Genomic DNA, 7,518 nt, shown 5'->3' with positions numbered 1-7,518 from the left:
GAGCAACTCTGAGGGCATGTCTACAGCACCATTAAAACCCTGCGTTTGGAAGCCCTGTGAAGCCAGAATAACTTACAGCAGCCCTGAGACTGCTCTGCTGTAAGGCAGAGATCAGGTTAACGATCAGATGGAGTGCCATGGAGATAGACAGTGGCATGAAAGCTGGCATCATTTGCAGCTTAGTTGCCATGGAGGACAAAGAGGAACCCACTCCATTATCCAGACACTGTTGCTCATGCTGCACATCCCACCTAGCCTCAGCATGGGCTGCACTTTAACTGGCCAGTCCTCTTGCCTTCCCAGGGGCCACTGATAGTCCCCCATGGTAGAAAACAGTGGTGGGTTTCCTGCCTGAAAACAACCTGAATTAGTGATCAATGCTAGCCACAAGCAAAGGGGATTCTAGCTGTGAAACCCCTCAGCAACAGGATAACATCAGCATGCGATGTGATCGCATCTCTGGCTGCCTAGCCCTAGCAGATCAATGCAAGCTGAAATCTGTCCAGGGTCAGGGCTACACAAGCTAGGTCCGCTCTATCTGTACAAGCATACCTTACCTGGCAGCCTTTTTTTTTAGCGGTGTGGTGCTTATTCCCCTGGCTCACACCTCACAGGTTGACTGCACAGAAGGGAGGCAGTGATGTGTGGAAAGCTGAGCCAGCTATAGTACCAAGAAACAACCTCTATCAGTGCTCTGCCTGGAATTGTTTCACATTTAATGACCCATAATCCCCACCCACTGTTACTTGAAACCCCCCAGTTCTCTCATCTTGAAAAGAAAACTGAAATGATGGAAACGTTCATGACCCTCAACTTCCCCTTTAAACATAAAGGGTGTTTTCACTGATCGCTCATTTTACCCAGCCCACTGGGATTCTGACAGCGTTCGTGATCAGAATGCACTTCAGTCTGTGTCTACACTTGCAGAGTTTTTGCGCTGTCAGTTTCACGGATGATAGTGAAAGAAAGGTGCTGGTTTGCATAGTCACTTACTTCTACAGGCATCAGAGAGTGTTTACATTTACAGCATTTCCATTCCCATGAGAGCAGTGCACTGAGGGCAGCTATCCCACAGTGCAGCTCTCTCTAGTTTGACCATAGGTCTTGTGGAAAGGAGGGTTGGTGATCACGGGGCATCCTGGGTCCCTGCACAGCCTCCTCTCTCCAAACACGGATCAGCTCTAGTAGCTCAGTATTGCTCCAAGCAGGGGATCATTTGATCCCTGGAGCAGGCATTGTCACCTGGCTAGATAAGTGAGCACTTGCCAAGAAAACAGGAAGGGGAGTTTCAAAGTTCCCAGGGGAGAGGTGGACGTCTGTTTACCTGGTGTCAGAGCAGCAGAGCTGCTGGCCAGAGTGGTCACCTAGGCACTGTGGGATATCCTGCGGAGGCTAAAAGCTCTGTAAACAGGAAGAACGTGTCTTCACTTGCACATCGCCGCAAAAGCATCACCGGTAAGATCTGTACGCCTCTTGTGGAAATGGTTTCATTGGCAAGTGTAGATGCTCCCATGGTTTTTGCGCAAAAAAGGGACTTTTTCCTCTTTAAATGGCAAGTGTGGATATGCCCTGAGTAAGGAAGGACCCGAAATTCACTTCCTGAACCATCCCTTTCCTCAGGGCTGTCAGTTACCTTGTAACTCACCCAGCTAGATATTAAACAAACAGCAATGGCTGGACTTTGGAGTATGAGCACTGAAAAGAATCCATAAATTACCTGACACTCCCAGCTTGATAGGTTGTTTCTCTGCGTTTAAAGAACATACAGAGAGGTATAAACCTCTCTGTGGCACTCTGAGATTACAGCAGTCTGGGCAAGAAGGGTTTTACCAAAGAATTCCTAGATTCTTTCTTGCCAACCTCCTACCCAGACCACCAGCTCTGCTAAACTGTAGCTTGATTGCAGGTTCTATGGGTTGACACAGATTCCCTTGCACCCTTGGAGTCCATCACCTCAATAAGGTGCTTGTATGGCAGGAGCTAGTAGAATTGGGGAGTGTAGGATAAAGCTGTGTTTGTACCTAGCTAGAAGAGCAGATCTTCAGCCAGTCAAGGAGCTGCCTTATCTGCAATTTTCATTTAACCCAGCAGTAAAGAAATGAAGGGGAGGTTTGTATTTTTGCAGCAGACATACAGGGTCAGTAAAGAACAATGCCTCTGGGCAGCCAGTCTCAGACAGGAAAAAGGGGGGAGTCGGGCAGGGCAAGATTTAGCAATAGACAGTTTCCTCTGCGCACGCCTGGCAGTTGATTTGGAGTGGGGGAGAAGGAAAGCTACATAGAGTATGAATGTCATGGCAAAGGTGTGAGTCACGGCAGAGGCAGGATAGTTAATAAAGCCCGTGGGGAACCAGGCTTGTGATCAGTGACCCCCAAGTGCAGGGACCTCTGTGCACTGAGCGTGTGGTATAAGGAGTCAGCCAAGGCAGTGGGAACCTGGAACTCCAGAGCTCTGTTCCCAGCTCACACACTGACCGTAGGCACAGAGAGACAACATGATTTGCCCCAGTTTCCCTCTCTGTAACGTGAGGATCATGATGTTGAGTCACTTCCTGGGGGCACTGTAACAATTAGTGAGTGAGTGAAAATCTGTAGGATGACAGACACACCAGTTGTGGCTTGGGGGGTCTTAAGTTCTCCATCCTGCTTTAGTAGTAGATTGTTGCAGGTTTTACACTGCTGTGTTGTTTTTCCAATGGTGCTGTCCATTTTCTTCACTTCTAGTCCTTTGGGGGCAGTGCTGGATTAAGGCATAAACTAACTAAGCTACAGTTTAGAGCCTCGCACTATGAGGAGCTCTAAAAAAGAAAAAACTGACTCCATTTCAAATGTTATCAAAATTGGTTGATAAAGTAAATATGGGAAAAAAGATTTTCATTCAAATAGTGAGTGAGGGAGTGAAAATCAGAAATCATTTATAAAACGCCCACCTCCAATGACAGACACATCTGTTGTGGCTTGGGGGTAGTAGGCTGATGCAGGTTTTATGCTGCTCTGTTTTCCCTGTGGTGCTTTCCATTGTCTTCACCTCTGGTTCTTTCAGGGGAGAAGAGAAGTAATGGAGGACAGGACGACACCCGGCTTGTTAGGCGATGTGCAGCCCACATGTCTGGGAGGAGATCCCCATAAACATCCATAAAGCTGCCTCACTATCCATCTTCAAATCCCGTCTCAAAAGTCCCCTTCGCCATGGTGCCTACAAAAATCTTGACAGTGGTTAGGCGGCTGGTGTGGTGAGACCATAGCCCATCATGCTGACCAGTATTGTCTCAGTGTTTCCTTTTCCTCCTCCATTTCTCCATCTGTCTGGACCTGTTGTCTCTTGTCTTCTGCCGAGCTTAGGGGTGGGAATCTATGGCCCGCCGGCCGTTTTAATCTGGCCCATGAGCTTCCACTGGGGAGTGGAGTCTGGGGCTTGCCCCGCTCCGGTGCTCCAGCTGAAGAGCAGGATCAAGGGCCACTCCATATGGCTCCCAGAAGCAGCAGCATGGCCCCGCTCCAGCTGGGGAGCAGGGTTGGGGGCTGTTCCATGGGGCACCACTCTGCATGCTGCCCCCACCTGAAGCGCCACCCCCAAAGCTCTCATTGGCCGAGAACTGCAGCCAATGGAAGCTGCAGGGCTGGTGCCTGTGGATGGGGCAGCATGCAGAGCCACCTGGCCGCACCTCTGTCCAGAAGCTGGAGAAGGGATATGCTGTTGCTTCCGGGAGCTGCTTGAGGTAAGTGCTGCCTGGAGCCTGTACCCCGAGTCTGCCCCCGAGCCCCAACCCCCTGCTCCAGCCCTGATCCCTCTCCCACCCTCCAAACCCTTTGATGCTAGACCAGAGCACCCTCTTGCACCCCAAACCTCTCAACCCCACCCCAGGGCCCACACCCCCAGCCAGAGCCCTCACTCCCCCAACCTCTACCCCAGCTCTGATCCCCCTTCTGTCCTCTGAACCCCTCAGTCCTAGCCCGAAGCTGCCTCTGCACCCTGAACTCCACATTTCTGGCCCCACCCCAGAGCCCACATCCCCAACAGAGCCCTCACCCCCTCCTGGACCCCAGTCCCAATTTTGTGAGCATTCATGACCCGCCACACAATTTCTATGCCCAGATGAGGCCCTCAGGCCAAAAGGTTTGCCCACCCCTGGCCTAGATTGTAGTCTCTTTGGGGCAGGGACCATCTTTTGGTTCTGTGCGTTTGGAGTGCCTAGCACAACCATGCCCTGGGCATGACTGAAACTCCTAGGTGATACCACAACATGGATGATAATTAATAATCACTGATGTGGTCTATGGGCCAGTGACTTGTTGCCCTGGGCCTTGGGTAGTCGTCCACACCAATGACTGCAAAAGTCACAAGGCCAAGGAGACTCAGCCCCTCTGTGTTTCAGGAAAGATGAACTTTATCCACTGCATACTCCCCCCGCCACACACACTTGAATGTTTCTGCTCCTACCTGCTTCTAACATAGAGGATCTGCAGCCAGCTAGCTGGAACAGGGGCACAAAATACAGAGGTGAAGCAGCATTAAAGATTTCTCCAGTTGTAGGGTGGAGTCCTGGGGAAAACTCTCAGAGTATTTGGCTCGAACAAGGGTGCCTTGCGTGAATGACTCCATCTGCCCCCATTGTGGAAAACTAGGAAAGTACCCTAACAAACGCTCACATGGCCCTTCTCACATGTCCAATGTGACGAGCACAGCAAAAAGGGAAATGAATCTCTCTGCGGCTATCAAAAATGACAAGGAAGCTCTTGTTGCTTGTAACCGTGGGTGGGAGATCAGCAGCTCACGAGAGAACAAGTCATATACACAGGGCCGGCTCCACGCACCAGCGAAGGAAGCAGGTGCTTGGGGTGGCCAATGGAAAGGGGCAGCACATCTGGGTCTTCGGTGGCAGTTCGGTGGCAGGTCCCTCTGTCCCTCTCTTCCTCTTTGAGCTGCCGCCGAAGTGCCACCGAAGAGGAAGAGAGGGAGCGAAGGACCCACTGCCAAATTGCCAGGGAAGAGTGAAGCGGCGCGATTGAGCTGCCGCTGAAGTGCTGCCGATCGGCTTTATCTTTTGTTTTTTGTTTTTTTTCCCGCTTCGCTGCTTTGGGCGCAAAAAAGCTGGAGCTGGCCCTGCACATACACCAGTTCAGACTTTATGGGGCAGATGTTCTGCTAGTGCAAACTGATGAGCCCCATTCACCTCTACGGAACTAAGCTGATTTATACCTATCTGCCCATTTAATACAACAATTATATCAGAGCAGGGGCATTTTGTATTTTACTTCTCAGTGTAACTGAAACCACAGGATGAATTTGCTTTTTTCACCTTTTAACAATTTCAGATGCACCCTACACCATTCCTATTTTCTTTTCCTCACATATAAGGTAACATGAGAAAGGTGCCAGCAGTTACAGTAGAACAATTTGCTTCATAGCAGGCTGGTGTAGTGTAGTTGCCTTCGCACACGGTTGTTTCTTACTGCTTGTTCCAATTTTACATTAGGCCTGTCTACATCTGAAAATTAGATGGACCTAACGTCATCACTCAGATCTGTAAAAATGTTGTACCCTGTGTGACATAGTTAAGTTGATCTAACCCCCCACTGTAGTTGCAGCAAGGTCAATGGAATAATTCTACCATTGACCTGGATGCCACCTCTCAGAGAGCTGGATTAATGACACTGATGGAAACCCGCCTTCTGTCGATGTAGGACGCGTCTACACTCTAGCGCGGTAGCTGAGCCGGTGTAACCACGGTAGAGTAGTCAGACCCTCAGTTTACATATCACTAGTAGCACTGACAGCATGTGACAAGGTTACATTGTGGGTAAAGCAGAGAACTATGAATCAGGACTACTGGGTTCTCTTCTTGGCGCTGCCCCTTCCTGAGTGACTTCTGGACAAGTTATTTCACCGCATTGTGTCTCCAGTTTCCATCCCCCTGTACAAGGAGCACAGCCTTCAGTGCCTTACAGGGGTCTGCTTGTGAAAATTATATTTTGCAGAAGTGCTTTGAGATCCTCAGAGAAAAGTACAATGTTATAAAACCAAGTCAGGAAAGAAAGTGGACACCTCCTGGGAATAATCTCTGCTATTCACACAGACCTGCACTTCAGTGAATGATGTCTACTCAAATTCAGCCTCAGAGCTAAGCCCAAGATAAATATTTCCATGATTTTTTGTTGTTTTTAAGGTGCAGCAGAAAGTTGTTAGTATACAACGAGATTTTTCATTCCCCTGACTGTTCAAGGAGGAGTGAAATGTTTCTACAATTTATTTTAATCCCAATAAAAATTCACCTACCCTTTTTGTAAACTCAAACATCAAAGCAGGAACAACCTGAGAGTGAAACTGACTAAAATCACTAAAAACAAGAGTGTTGCTGGTCGCTCCTTGGACATGCTGACAGAGACGCAAACAACCCACAAAGAGCTTAATATAGTTCTGACTGGACCTCATCTGTTCCCTCTAAGGCCATGTCTCACATACAGCACTGCAGCAGCGCAGCTGTACCAATGCGCTGCAGTGCATCTGGTGAAGATGTTCTATCCTGATGTGATGCCATGTATAAGAAAAGTGACCATTTATATCACTGTATTACCACTGTCATAGTTTTCATGGATCTTATACAGCTTGTATCATGTAAGATGTCAGTGGAAAGGTTGCTTCAAAAACAGACTTCAGAGAGAAACTGCAGAGCTACAATTCATTTGCAAACTTAACACCATCAATTTGGGCTTGAACAGAGACTAGGAGTGGCTGGCTCACGACAAAAGCAATTTTCCCTCTCTTGGCATTGACAGCTCCTCCTCAGTTATTGGGAGTGGACTACATCCATCCTGACTGAATTGGCCTCCACTTGTAAGGTAACTCTCTTCTCTTCATGTGCCAGTATATTTATGCCTGTTTTGTAAATTTCACTCCATGCATCTGAAGAAGTGGATTTTTTACCTACAAAAGCTTATGCCTAAATAAATCTGTTAGTCTTTAAGGTGACGCTGGACTCCTCGTTGTTTTTGTGGATACAGACTAACACGGCTACCCCTCTGATAAGTGGAAAAGTTCTGATTTGCTAAATATGAATATCTGTTTATATGCATGTATCACTTTGTATCTGAAGTTATGAATATTGACTGTGTACTTGGATCTTACACATGTGTCCTGGGTGACACTCTCACCCCCCCAAGATAGAATTTACCTCAAGGCTGCACAGCTATGTGTGGATGGCCCATCAAGAACACTCAGCCCTCAAAAAGGGCCATTGAAGAAACTCATCCCCTCCTGATAGTTCTTCCTGAGGATGCTTCAGACAGGGAAGGGACAGTGATCACCTCCAGTGAGTCAGCAAACTGTGTAAGGACATGGGATATGCTCATGTGACTCTGGACTCCAGCTTGGGTCACTAACTTTCCACAAACAGGAGCTCTGGGCTTTGTTTGGGACAGTAAAATTCCAAGCACATAGCAGAGGATATAAAAGACCCCTGAGTCATCTCTGGCAACCCTGTGATTTTACCTGTACAGCTTATTCCAAATCCCAGCCCCT

The sequence above is a fragment of the Chelonoidis abingdonii genome, chromosome 23 (assembly GCF_003597395.2).
Source record: "Chelonoidis abingdonii isolate Lonesome George chromosome 23, CheloAbing_2.0, whole genome shotgun sequence".
NCBI lineage: Eukaryota > Metazoa > Chordata > Testudines > Testudinidae > Chelonoidis > Chelonoidis abingdonii.
The sequence above is the reverse complement of the archived record's forward strand: the minus strand, read 5'-3'. Positions refer to the sequence as shown.